The following is a 14313-nucleotide window of genomic DNA, read 5'->3' on the forward strand; positions in this document are numbered from 1 at the left end:
TTACTTTAATTTTTTCTTCAAATGATCAGCATTAAATACTCCTCCCATGACATGAGCACTCCACGGCTAGGCTCAAGTAATCAACAGTCAAACCAAAGTGTCCTGAAGAAATTTGAATTCCTATTCCGATGTTTGTAACTCTCATCTGTGTTTTTGTTGTTGTTGTTTGTTTTTTTGTTTTGTTTTGTTTTTTTAATTTATTCTGGTCAAATTTAAGACAGAGATCTATCCATGCAATCTCTGGAGTGGCCCAATAAGGGCCGCTTGTACCCAGCACAATTTCCCTATAAGTGAAAGTCTTATTTACTGTTAAAGATTATATCTGTAAATTAGGCATAGTCGTGTGCATCAGGGGTGTCTCGGTCTCCCCAGTGGGTCTGTTTTTAAGGATATGGACTGCATCTATGGGATGGTTTCTCCACTGGGACAGGCTCCCCTCTCCTAATTTTTTCAGCTGCTCCTTTAACAATCTGTTTATTTGTTCAGTCAATCCTGCAGCTTGTGGATAATATGGTGTACAAAAAAATTCACTATCTTGTTGTTCAGCATATTATTGAGCAAATTCATTTCAAAAATTAGACCCAATGTCAGTCTGAATCTGCAATGGAGTTCCATAGTATAAAATTATTATGTCTATAATGCAGATAGTATCATAGTAAATTGTCTTCTTGCAAGGATGGACAATCAAATACACCAAATAAGTATCTACAAGGTTGTAAATGTATTTACACCCTCAATCCTGGAGTAAAGGTCCAGTATAATCCATTTGCCAAATTTGTCCTGGCAATTTCCTTCTCCTCAACTGTCCTTTTGCAATATTCTGCGCAGAGCATTTGTTTGTTGGCACAAGGGGCACCAGGCAATTTTAGTTCTGATCATATCAAGTGACAGTGTTACACCATGCTCTTGAGGCCACCTGTGTTTTTTTCTCCAAGGTGCCAACACTTTTGGTGTGCTCATTTTGCCAAGCCATCACAATTCTCCTTCTGAGGGAATTCCAGTCCAGCTTGGGAAATCTTTCCTGGATACGTGCAGCAGAGTTATGTCATTCTAAAATATCTGTGTTACTATGAACATCAACATGTAACACAGTCACCGTAGCCCCTCGTACTGTTTCCCAAATGTCTTTCCACACTTCCTTTCCCATATTTCCTTGGAATATATTTTCCAATCCTTGGCTACCTATGTTGGCAGCCAAGTAGGCAGGTCATTAGCTACTGACCAAGAATCAGTATATAAATGACGTTATCCTAGACCTTCTCGTTTGAACATCAAATAAGTTGCATGTAATCTGACATGTTGAGTGTTTTTCCCTTCTCCTACTGTTTCTAAAAATTTCTCTGAATGGGGATGATAAACTTTTTAAACTTTTGGAAACCTCTTTCCTGCTATACATTTAGCTGATCCATCAGGAAACCAGGCATGTTCTTTTTCAAGGATTGATCTAAAGCTCTACTTCATTGTACCAGGGATTCCTGTTCAACTGTAAATTTAGGGTTTATTTCTTGATCACCCATGCATGCAGTAGGTACTCGCTTGTGGAGTTTGACAACCCCATCAACTCCTGCGTTGGCTCTATCCTGAATATACAGTTCGTACTTCACAGTTCCTGTGCATCCTCAACATGATGAATTTTCAGAGAAATCTTGATCCATTGCATGATAGGAATTTCAGGGTGCAGTGCCACTTCACGGTCTATTATAAGTTGTTCTGTTTCTACTAAAGCCCAGTAACATAAAATAACTGTTTCTCAAAAGGTATATAATTATTCCCTGCCTCCAGCAATTTTCTACCCCCAAAACTCAAGGGAAGCCTTTCTTCCTGCTTTTGCCAGAGGCTTCAATTGGTATGTGACCCATTTAAAGATACACTTAAATCCACTTCTCCTTTCTGCTTAGGCCATAAATCTAAAGCCCTTTGAATAGCCTCTTTGGCTATTTTAATGGCAGCTTGCTTGTAGTAACTTAAACAAGACCGTTAAAATGAGTGATATTTGCAGCATGTGAACTTACAGTCATAGAATCCTTAGAGTTGGAAGGGACCTTTAAAGGTCAGCTAGTCCAACTCCCCTGCAGTGAACAGGGATATCCAGAGCTAGATCAGGCTGCCCAGGGCCTGATCCCGCCTCCCTTGTAAATCTCCAGGGACAGGACACCTACTACATCTCTGGGTAACCTGTTCCAGTGTCTCACCACCCACACTGCAAAAGACTTTTTTCCTTACTTCCAATCTAAATCTACCCTCTTCAATCTTGAAACCATTCCCCATGCTCTGTCACAACAGACTCTGCTGAAGAGTCTGTCCTCTTCATTCCTGTAGCTCCCCTTTAGACACGGAAAGGCTGCTATTAGGTCACCTTGCAGCCTTCTCTTTTTTTAGACTGAACAATCCCAGTCCTTTCAGCCTACCCTCATAGGAAAGGTGTTCCATTCTGTGAATCATTCTTGTGGTCCTCCTCTAGAGGCACTCTAATAGATTTGTGTCTCTCCTGTACTGAGGACTCCACATCTGGATGCAGTGAGGCCTCACCAGTACAGAGTAGAGGGGCAGGATCACTTCCCTCAACCTGCTGGTCATGCTTCTTTTGATGCAGCCCAGGATATGGTTGGCTTTCTGGACTGTGAGGGCACATGGCTGGTCCAGCTTCCCATTCACAGGTAACCCCAGGTCTTTCTCAAGAGAGCTGCACTCAATATTTTCATCCCTCAGCTTGTTTTTGTAGTGGATGTTGCCTTGACTCAGGTGCAAGACCTTGCATTTGGATTTGTTGAACCTCATGAACTTCACCTGGGCCCACCGGTAGAACCTGTCTAGATCCCTCTGGATTGCATCCTGCCCCTCTGGTGTGTTGACTGTACCCTACAGCTTGGTTTCATTAGCAAATTTGCTAGGGGTGCACTCAATCCCACTGTCAGTGTCACTGATGGAAAATACTGGAGATTATTAGTTATGGTACTGACCCCTGGGGGGCACCACTCATCACCAGTCTCCATCCAGACACTGAGCCATTGACCACCACTCTCTGGACTCGATCCTGCAGCCAGTTCTTCATCCATTAAACAGCCTACCCATCAAATCTACGTCTTTCCAGTTTGAGGAGTAGGATGTTATAGGATACTATGTCAAAGGCATGGTAGTCTGAAGTCCAGGTAGATGACATCAGTGGCTCTTCCCTTATCCATTGATGCAGGTAAGCTATCATAAAGAAAGGGCCACTAGGTTGTTAAAGCAGGGTTTGCCACTGGTGCAGCCATGCTGGTCCTCCTGTATCACCTCTCTGTTTTCTAAGTTCCTTAGCATAGCTTCCAGGAGGATCTACTCCATGATCTTTCCTGGCACAGTGGTGAGACTGACAGGTTGGTAGTTCCTGGGATCATTTTTTTTACCCTTCTTAAAAATGGGTGAGATGTCGCCTTTTTTTCCAGTCACCAGAGACTTCACCTGATTGCTATGACTTTTTAAATATCAGTGAGAGTGGCTTGGTGACTACATCAGCTAATTCCCTCAGGCCTCTGTTACACATCTCATCAAGACCCATAGACTTGTGAATGTTCAGGTTCCTGAGGTGGTCACAAACCTGATCTTTGCTTGCAGTGGGAGGGATCCCCAATTGCCTCCTACCAAACAAAACATTTGAGGGGTGTGTGATGAGCAGGTATCAGACAGGACCGAGGCAAGGAAGCTGTTGAGTACCTCAGCCTTCCCCTTATCTGTTGTTACCAGCTTGCTTGTGTCACTCACTCGGGGGTACGTGCCCTCCTGGACTTTCATGTTCTGGCTGAGGTACCTGTAGAAATCTTTCTTGTTCTTCTTGGCACCCATTGCCAAGTTTAGTTCAAGCTGGACCTTGGCTTTCCTGATCCCATCCCTAGATAGTCTAGTAGCGTCCTTATACTCTTCCCACAGTATCTTTTTGTGTTTCCATTACCTGTGTATTTTCTTCTTGCTCTTCAGTTTGACCCACATGTCCCAGTTCAGTTGTGTTTGCCTCTTGTCTTTCCTTCCTGTCTTGCAGTACCTGGGGATGGGAAGCTCTTGTGCCCTGAGAAAATCTTCCTTAAGATCTGCCAGCTCTGCTCTGCACCCTTGCCTGTGAGAACAGTTTTCCAGGGTATTTTGTTGACTAACTCCCTGAAGAGCTGGAATTTAGCTATCCTAAAATTTAGCTTCCTAATTTTACTCTTTGCCTAACTCATATCCCTCAGGAGCATGAACTCAACCACTGCATGGACACTGAAGACCAGGCAGCCTCCAATACTGATGTCACCAATCGGTTCACTTGCACAGGTGAGAACAAGTCCAGTACTTCACTCCCCTTTGTGGGGCCATATATTACTTGACTCAGGAAGTTATCCTCAATGCATTCTAGGAGCTTCCTGGATTGCCTACAGCTTGCCATGCTACTTTTCCAGCAGACGTCTAGGTGGTTGAAGTACCCCAGCAGGATGAGCTCTTGCAATCGTGTTACCTCCTGTAGCTGGAGGTAGATAGCCTCATCAACAGGCTTGACTTGACTGAGTGGCCTGCAGTAGCCAACAGTCACAAGGCTCCCTTTTCTGCCTTGATCTCTTTCACCCATAGGCTTTTGACTTGCTCATGACTATTCTTTAACAACAGCTCTTCACATTCTATTCCTTTTCTGATGTAGATAGCAACACCCCCTCCTCTCCTTCCTTGCCTTCTTAACAGCTTGTAGTCATTGATAGCTACGAACCAGTCATGGGAGTCATCCCACCAGATTTTGGAGATGGCAACTATATCACAGTCTTCTAGTTGCACAGTAGCTTCCAGATCCTACTGTTTGTTTCCCAAAGTACCTGCACTGTTGTAGAGGCACTTCAGCTGGGCAGCTGGTCTTGTCACTTCCTTAAACAGTAACTCTTTAATTCCTTCTAAGTACTTCCCTTGTTTTTCCCCACTGTCTTCTCCTGTTGCCCCAGTAGTCACTACATTGTAATATAGGATTTTGTATGCGCTGCAGTGTTGCCAGCACCTCTCAAGGCAGCAGGTTCTTCAAGGCCCCTGCTAGAACCCTGTCCCTCTAGCATAGCTTGCCATCCCACACCTTATCATGGGAGGGCTAACTATGCTCATGTTGCTCTTCAGACCTAGTTTAAAGACTTCCCAATGAGCCCTACTAGCTTTTCCCCAAGGACTCTCCTCCCACTTTGAGAAAGGTGAACCGCATCTGGTGACCACAAACCCACTGCAATGTAGGACAGTTGAGGATTTTTATTGCTGCATACAGAACTGAAAATATATTGGCTGGTGTAAGCTCTAAAATCTCTTTATCAACATTTGAGGAAAAAATATATTAACCTTGTAGTAGATGAAAGGAAGTTATTCACATGATTTGAGATATCTGAAGAAAATGCTACCTTTCTTCATAAGACTTGAAGAGTATCCTCTGGAGAATATTCAGTGAGAGGTTTAGATTGCCACCATTGAGCCAACAATGACTTGACTATGCGGAATCATTCCCTGACACTTCTGGATTCAGTTTGAGCAAGTAGAAGGTGAGAAAGTGTCTACTGTAAAGCAACAATGCCCACATAAGGAGCAGGAATACTAGAGAACAATTTGTTGGAGAAAACTTTTTTTTTTTTCTTTTTTTTTAAGCAGATCACTGTGTAAGCCAAGACATTTTGCTTTCCTCCCTCTCCAGTTTCCATGAGGAGATGTTACCAAAGGTCTTTTAGATGTGTCAAGAATATGAACTTGAAGCCTTAGAAATTCAGAAGGAAGTATACCATTTTTTTTATCATCAATGGTACTTAGTAGCAAATTTTGCAAGAAGTGATGAATTCTTTATCTATTCATATGGAGACCAACTACCTTTCTGAAAGATATGTTTTCATTAGCACAAAGCTCCAGGGCCTGGTGTAGTGAAAACAGGATGAAGTGTTCTAGGATTGATTCAATATGCTGCATGAAAAAATATCAACTCTAAACAACTAACTCAAGCTTTCAGTAACAGGTTTTTAACTGGAAGAGCTAGTGTTTCATAATTTAATAGAAGTATTTTAAATTTTAATTCATTTATGTTAGTAAGATACATGGACTTCTTACTGTGGAAACTACTCCAGCAATAGAAGACATAATTGACAGCAGATGGTGACTGAACACACTGACAGCATGTTCAGGAGCACATCTCTCTCAGTAGAAGGAAAATGCTGTGTAAGCATAGTTTGGGTGATAAACAAATAATATTAAATTATCTTCAATATCTTCATAAAATATTTGGATGTAGGACTTACATGATTCTATAAGGAAGACTATCTTGCTCATACTTTCAAAAAGACTCAAAATTTCACAGAAACTAGAAACTGTTCAGTGAGTTCTACTTCACCTTCTCAATCAATTGAAAGTAATGCTTATTTTATTATGTTGGTCCATGATATCAGAGGTGGCAGTTGATAGTACGGAAGTAGATGCTGAACCTTACCAACAGTATTTGACTAAATTTTGTTGTCATGCAACGTGGCAGCAGAGGGACAGTCTGACCACCTGGCATCTGAAATGGAGGTGCTTATGAAGCAGAGGTGTGTCATTTAATTCACATAAATAATGGTGGTGGCATGTTGAAAAATTGTGATTTGTAGCTGAGAATGTGCTCTATTAAATGGTGTTACTGTGCTCTTTGCATCTGTTGCCGTTACCAAGGAAATGAATAGAAACAATATTCTGTTAGATTTTGTTGCCATGCAACAGATGGGAACAGGGGGGCAATCTGACAAAATAGTGTCTGACATCGAAGTTCTTATCATAAAATCATAGAATTGCTCAGGTTGGAAAAGACCTTAAAGATCATCAAGTTCAACTATGACCCAACCATACTACCCTAACTAACAACCCCTCTGCTAAATCATGTCCCTGAGTACTGCATCCAAATGGTTTTTAAACACATTCAGGGATGGTGACTCAACCACCTCCCTGGGGGAGCCTATTCCAGTGCTTAACAACCCTTTCGGTAAAGAAGTGTTTCCTGATATCCAACCTAAACTTACCCTGGCACAACTTGAGGCCATTTCCCCTCGTCCTGTCACCTGTCACCAGTGAGAAGAGACCAACCCCGCTCTTGCTGTAATCACCTTTCAGATATTGGAAGAGAGCAGTAAGGTCTCCCCTCAGCCTCCTTTTCCCCAGCCTAAACAGCTTATGAAGAAAAGGTGTTGAATTCCTCCATGCAGAAAAGATTGTACCCACTGATATTGATGGATGCTTACTGAACCTTTATGGAGACCAAAAAGTAGATGTAAGGCAGTGGGTGTTGCATTTCAGCAGTGGTGACAACGACTGTAGGCCATCTCTGCTTGTGCAGACTTCTGTGAGTGCAGTATGCACATTCTTGTTCACTGCTTATGAAAATGCATAGCTAAATGGAAGAAAATAGTATTTTATAGCTCAGAATTTTCTCTATCAGTGTTGTTGTGCTCATTGTGTCTGTTGTAGCTTCCAAGAAAATAAATATGAGACATTAATCCTGAGCAACCTAGTCTGTGTAGGATAGGAGGGAAGTGAGGTCTGTGGAGAAATAGTAGGCAATGATCACGATTTCTACAGCACAGGAGCACGCTTATAAAAGTATTCATTAAGATCTAGTTTAGAAAGCAATATAGAAGGTGGCTCACCCTTTCTTAAGGCTAGTGACATCTCAAGAAGTGTGTGATCTCTGAAGAGAGATATTGTTCCCATGGCTGCTAACCCTTTAATGAGGATAGGGAGGGGTGTACTTGGCGTCCACTCATTCCAGTTGCTGAGGTGCATTGCTTGCACCTGAGCTCCCTGGGTAAACCTTGCCTTCTCACTTGATGCTTGAACATTGTTTCAGGTCATTACCTAGCAATTCCCACACAAGGTCATACTTGCAAAGTCATGCTTAGGAAAAAATGTGTTGGAGGGATATATCACCTATCATTTATATGTTTTCTGTATTTGTTCTTGCACTCTACTTAGTGAAAGTGAACCATGATTGCATACTCTGCAACTGACACCTTGCATAAAAATATGAAGAACACTTTGGCTTTCAGATAAGGCTAATCTTTCTGATTAGCCTTAATTAGCCTCTTCTTTTCTTTTTTTTTAGTGCAGAATATCTACCTTCTCAGATCATCACTATCTACACTATCTACTAAAGTATATGACTCTGTGACTTGAGGATATCTTGCCATTTTCCCTAGGTTGTTTAGGGAGTCATCTATCCTCACTTTGATTTGCACCTACTTTCATAGAGGATATAAATTTCTTTATGGCTGGAGACTGAGTGCCATCTGCTCAAGAGGAGAAAAATACATACAATAATTTCTATCCTCATTTGGTTTTCTGTATTTTTTTTATTTCTGTTCCTTTCTTTGTATAAATAATTCAGGCCAAGTTTGTGGTGTCTGTATGTGTCTATTATGATGTAAGTATTAGTATTAAAGTTATGTCTGCAGTGATTGTGATTTTCACAGAAAAACTTATTTTCTGCTTCAAGTCTAAGATGGTGACCTTCTGTATCCATCATCTGGAAGAAGTGGAATAAAAGGAAGGACCCTTTCTATGTTCTTTTTGTTTTTCCCTTTTGCTTTCAAAGGCAAACTCTTGTGAAAAGTCTAAGTAACAAACTAGACGTCTCTTGTTATGTACTTGCTCTAAATTTCCACTTGCTCACACACCAAAGAGCTCAATACAACTCAAGATGGCCTGGTTCATGCTTGGAGAAAAAATTTAATAAGGCTTCACCTGAGTGCTTTTAAAGATACCTTCTAGGAAATAAATTAGAAGCATGGCTACTGGTAATACTGCTCAGTGCAAGATCTTGATTTTCATGGTAACTTCTGTTCCTGGAAGGCCTATATATGTTTATAAAAACACACAAACACGAAAAAAAAAAAAAAGCTATGAAATCAATATTAATACTCTTTCCTAGAGGGTCCAAGAGAGGGCAAGAAGAGCATAGGAGTGAGAGAGAGAAAGTTTTTGGTATTAACATAGCTTCCTTTTACATTAGACCCTTTTTGCAAGAAAAATGGTGATAAATCTTGTAACATTAGTGAGGACATCAAAACTGCAGTGAAAGGAGAAGTTGAATGAGGGAGTTATGCATTGAAGTCATTAAAGTGAGTAGATTAATTTAGGAGCATTTAATAATTCTTGAAACAACTCATCCAGCCAATCACTATGAGTGAAACTATGTATGAGTCCATGAAGACAGTTTGTGTATAGGACTGAGAAATAATACTTTATCTGAAAACTCAGACCTCCCCTTTCAGTCTTCACCTTCTCTGGGTGCAAGGAGAGGAACTAGTGCTTTGATACAAGGTCCCTATATATTTTCCTTCAGCAGGGATACTGGAATACAGTGCTTCCTATGCTGTATTTTACACTTGTGTCTAATATTCTACATGCAGCCTCCAATGCATGGACAGCATGAACAACAGAAAGGGGAATTCTACAGAAGGCTTTCATTATGATAGCAGTGGCCTCTTATATATGGTCTTTTGTGTATGTGTGGGGAGCGGAGACGGGGAGGATGGGACATCTTAATACAAGGAACCATTCATCAAGGCCACCGCCCTTGAAAAAATATATCTCCACATAACAGCTCCATTTGTCTGGAGGGTTGGTTAGTCTTCTCTTTTAACAATTTAGTGAAAAGAGCTAACAGAGCTTAGAACTTTAAAAAGAAATGTCCTTGAATTTAAATACATGGATAAAAATAGGCTTTTAATACAGTGATACTGCCACTTAAAATGTGCTTTCTGACTGCCACTTCTTCAAACAGTCTTTAATGCTCCTGTCATCACTGCCTAGTGTCCTCTGAGCCAGCAGTGGAGGAGAGCCATTCCACTTCCCTCTGCTGATAATGCTGGGTAGGCAAGGTGTCTTGACTGTACATCCGTATCTGATTACAAATAGCAATATTTAAATATTTTTCTGTCCTCGGGATTTGTACACGTGTTTTTCAATCCCCAGGTTAAATCATCTGAAGAAGTAAAGTTGCAAAAGAAATGGACAACTAGCCTGGTTTCTTTAAAGTTGTGTTTATTCAAAGGTTAGAGTCTATTAGTAGATTCCAAGCGGACTTATTTATATCCCTGCTTTACACCTTGTTGTTTATGTTTCCTCTTCTCTCCCTACCCTCCCTAACCACACACACTTTTCTCCTTTGTGCAGGGAGAAACCCCTTTACAAATATGTTCATATACACAAGAGATTTATGAGAGTATAATTCTACAAGAGGGAGATGTTGCTTGATGTACTGGCAGTGTGGAGGTCTGTATCTTATTCTGTTCTCTGCCCAAGTTCAAGTGGATTATCTTGGTCAAAACAAAGGAATTTTCTGTGACCCACTTTCACCTCTTAGGCAAGGTGATTAATCACATCTTTGAGGACTTTTTCTGAGGCTTAATTCAGTGACATTGCAAGGTGTTCTATGAATTACTAAAAGTTAAGATATGAAAAGAAATCAACAGTTCTAAAGCAGCTATTTTGTTAGCAGAATATTTTTTTTTTCTGGGTAATTGAAGGAAATGAGAATTAAGATCAGTTTGCACATAAGAAAATTTGTGAACCATGTGACAAAGTATCTTACTACAGTTGTTGGAGGAGGTGATTCAATATATACCCAGAATGAGTTTAAGACACAAGCAGGTTCAAATGTTGTCTGATTGACCTATTACAGATTCTAAGAAGTGAAGGAATGCAGGAGTGATGGGGAAATTATCAATAGTAATTGGGAAATTAAAGTAAAGGAGGGAAATTCTAGTGAATGAGTTATAAACTGAAGATAGTCACCACCATGGATCCAATGACATCCCACTGGTCTACAGGGAACTGCAGGTTGGTTAGTGACATCTTACTGATCCTCATGGCTGCAGTTCAGTGGAGGATGTACCCACTCTACTTGAATTCTGAAGGTTTTATCCTCTTCATTGCATTGTTTTGGATATCGGGGACACTTATGTTTTGTTAGTCAGGGGTGACAACAATGTTTGTTTTGGTTGTCAAGGGCAATAGTATGTCTTGTTGGGTAACTGGCAGTTCATCATGTGATTGTTGCATGGTGTGATACATTGACTGTATAGTGGTCTCTCTTCTGAGATTCCTCCATAAGGCAGCATGAATGAGCACTGAGAACTCGATAGACTATGGCCAAAAACTAGTTCTTTCTGTTTGCTCAACCACATGAGTAGTTGTTGACCAGAAAGGATTGCCAAGCAGGATCTATCTCGAATGGGTGCCACTGAACAAACTTTGAGACAAGAATGTTCCACACAAGTCTCTTACACATGGGCATATTCTTGATGTGAGTTGAAGAAGCTCTAACAAGCAAGACTTCTCTTTTTTTTTTTTTTTCTTTTTTTAAACTAGACTCTTATTTCGGAAAGCTAGTGAGGTTCTGCAATGGGTATCTTGCCCTGCAAAGTGAGCTTCAGCTGCAAGTACAATTGCTGGGCTCATCAAAGATGGCTACTCCACTAAGGGTGTGGTGAAAGAGGTTGAAAATTTGTTTGAGCCAGAAACATTGCTCCTGCTCTGTTATCTTGATACACTCCTCACAACCTGCTTTCCAGTACAGCAAGTGATTTTTGCAGATAGTGAAATTGTTTCCTACACAGTACAGTTTGTTTTAATCTACTTGCTCTAAAAGCTCCTTTGCTTTGGTCATTTCTATGGGCTTGTTTTTTGTGTTTTTTTTTTTTTTTCTCTTGTATGATTGATAGATTTCTAAAGGAGAAGTCTCTGACAGAGAAACATGCTGCATGTCAGTCCTATTTCTGGATATATCTGCAGAGTGCTTCTTAGCAACATTTCATGTTCTGTAAACATGATACTTTGCATTTTTGCTTCCTGAGTTCTTTGTACGGAATTGCCCAGGAGGGCAAAGATGCTCCAAAGGCATGGCAAGAAGTCTGGGAGCTACATGTCATCACTCCATGACTGCATGAAGTTTGCAAGTTGGGAGTTTGATTTTACTCACCTAGGTGAATGTCTGGAAGAAATCAGAGCAATAGTTTGTTTTGCCTTAAACTGTCAGTGAATTGCAATCATCTTTAACAAACTTAAGAAAATGTCTTTGCTTGAGGGTTAAAGGAGAAGGTAAGTAGGCACATGATTGTTATTTGCTTTTGGATTGTTGTTTGTTTTTTTGTTTTTTTTTTTTTTGATCTCTTTTACCAAGTAGTTCATAGGCAGTGATGCCTGGCAGGCTGGGTATGCTTGACTAATATTTTCAAAGCTTGAAAGTTCTTCACTACCATTTTTCCACTTAAAAGTAGGTTACAACCCCTTGTTCCTCTTTGCCTCTTACTAACACTTCCAACTCCTTCATCTGTTTTATTGTACAAGGTTGTTTTATTGTCCTTCTTTCCCAAGTTTCGTCACAAATTAAGCAGTGCTGTAGAGCAGAGGACACCTTAATAGTCCAATGTTGTGTTTGATTTTTAACTAGTGTTATCCCAGAAAACTCTGTAACACCTTCCATTCTACTTGAGTGCTGTGTGACAAAGATTCTGTCTAATATTTTTGTAAGATGTTCAGAGGACAACTTCCAGACACCTGCTGGTGTTTTATAGCAAATGACACAGAGGAAGAAGTAAGAGTAGGTCATTATCACCAGCTTACGTCATGTCAGTGACATTCTATTATATCATTGTGAACTTGAATTCATTTTTAGTCTTGAGTCAACATTGTATTTGATAGCTAAAAAAGTCATGATCTATTTTGTATTAATGCACCTCCAAACTCCACATCTATTTTTAATGCTAATATCTGAAGATCTGTTAGATTGTATGATCACAAATTTAGCATCCTTCAACCAGTTTTGCATTATGCTTTCATTTAAGATTAATAGAAGTAAAATATGAACTTGCTCACTGATCCCCTTTTACAAGTATATAGGAAACTCTTAAAACAAGACACCAAAAACAGATATAAATCTCTCAAAATCTTGCTGTGAATAGTGATACAGTTTGATGAGGATGAGGGGAAAAATCCATAGTCTAATTTCTTCCTTACTGATGCTTTTCTGGAAGGTAAAAAATAAAACCCTAATTCCAGGGAAGAACTTAAGAGCAGAAGCTTTGATAATGTGGTTACAGAGATGTGCAATAGGTGAGATCCACTTGTCTTAATTTCTTCTGTATTAGTTACCATGTGTGTGGCAACTGTTGAGTCATGGCCTGAACCACTGATTGAGAAGCTGAGGAAAAGATCCAGTCAGCCCTGGGAGCACAGGTGAAGGCAGTTCACCTGTGTGACCAGTAGGGTGGAGCCCCTGGTCTTAGACCCCATGTAAGGGCTGACTTCCACTGGGGAAGAGACTCTGGTTGGGGGTCCCTCCCTTGTGTAGTTCCTGTGAGCCTAGATCTTTGGTGGCAGGTGAGCACCTTTACTTTTTCTCTGAAATACCATCCTATCCATGCTGGTCCCTTTGCTGTTACATTCTTGTATTGCCCTCCCACTGCATTAATCTTTCCAATTGTAACACCATGTATGACTCTACAAGAGGAAAATGGATTTACCTTCCCTCCAAGAAAAGAGATTTCTGAGGGCTACTATTTCTTGGATCTTTTTCAATGTTGGTCCACCTCTCTCAGTATTCTTGAAATGTATAAGAACAGCTTTATAGTAACAAAATAATTATATTATAACTTTCCTAATTGTATTTTTTTTAATAAAATAAACTTGAAGATAATTCAAGTGTGGGCTTGACACTTGAATATCTTGTCATGGTGAACATTTCAAGTAGGTTGTACATACGCACTGGAAGATGAATTTGAAATACAAAGATATAAACTAATTGTCTGGTTTTTTTGTTTGTTTTTTCCTTTTTTCTTTTTAGTCATCCAAGCGTAAGGGAATACTAGAAATAAACCAGCTGTGATAACTAAGCTAAATCAAATGTATCTTTTGGGATGGGGTAGATAACTGTAACTATTCATAACTGATATTTATCTTATGCTGTATAAATGGCTGGAGAGACTCAAAAAAGATTTTGTTAAGGCTCAAATGGATAAACTGAGCTCATCATAAATCTAAGAATTTTTATTATTATTATTATTATTTTTTTATTTATTTTTTTTTTAGGAAACTGTACTTCCTTTGGAAATCTTTGAGAGACGGTTTCCCATTCACATAAGATTTTTGACCTGCTGCTTCTCAAATCTATGCAAAAATACTGATGTTCTGGAAAAAAAAAGTGAATAGTTTTTTCAGTAGAAACTATTAGGACTTAAGAAATTTAAAAATATTCTTCCACTTGAAAATATTATCTATCTGATAACGCTACTGAGCATGGATATTATCCTCTTTCTAGGGACCCAGTTA

General features: G+C 39.9%; 1 long non-coding RNA gene across 4 annotated transcripts in view; it reads right to left on the reverse strand.

Annotated features, from left to right (window-relative positions):
• LOC112531745 overlaps positions 1 to 14313 on the reverse strand; it is a 79951-nt gene that overhangs the window by 45550 nt on the left and 20088 nt on the right. The gene's annotated exons all lie outside the window — the stretch shown is intronic.

This window comes from Gallus gallus, chromosome 2, assembly GCF_016699485.2.
Source record: "Gallus gallus isolate bGalGal1 chromosome 2, bGalGal1.mat.broiler.GRCg7b, whole genome shotgun sequence".
Lineage (NCBI taxonomy): Eukaryota > Metazoa > Chordata > Aves > Galliformes > Phasianidae > Gallus > Gallus gallus.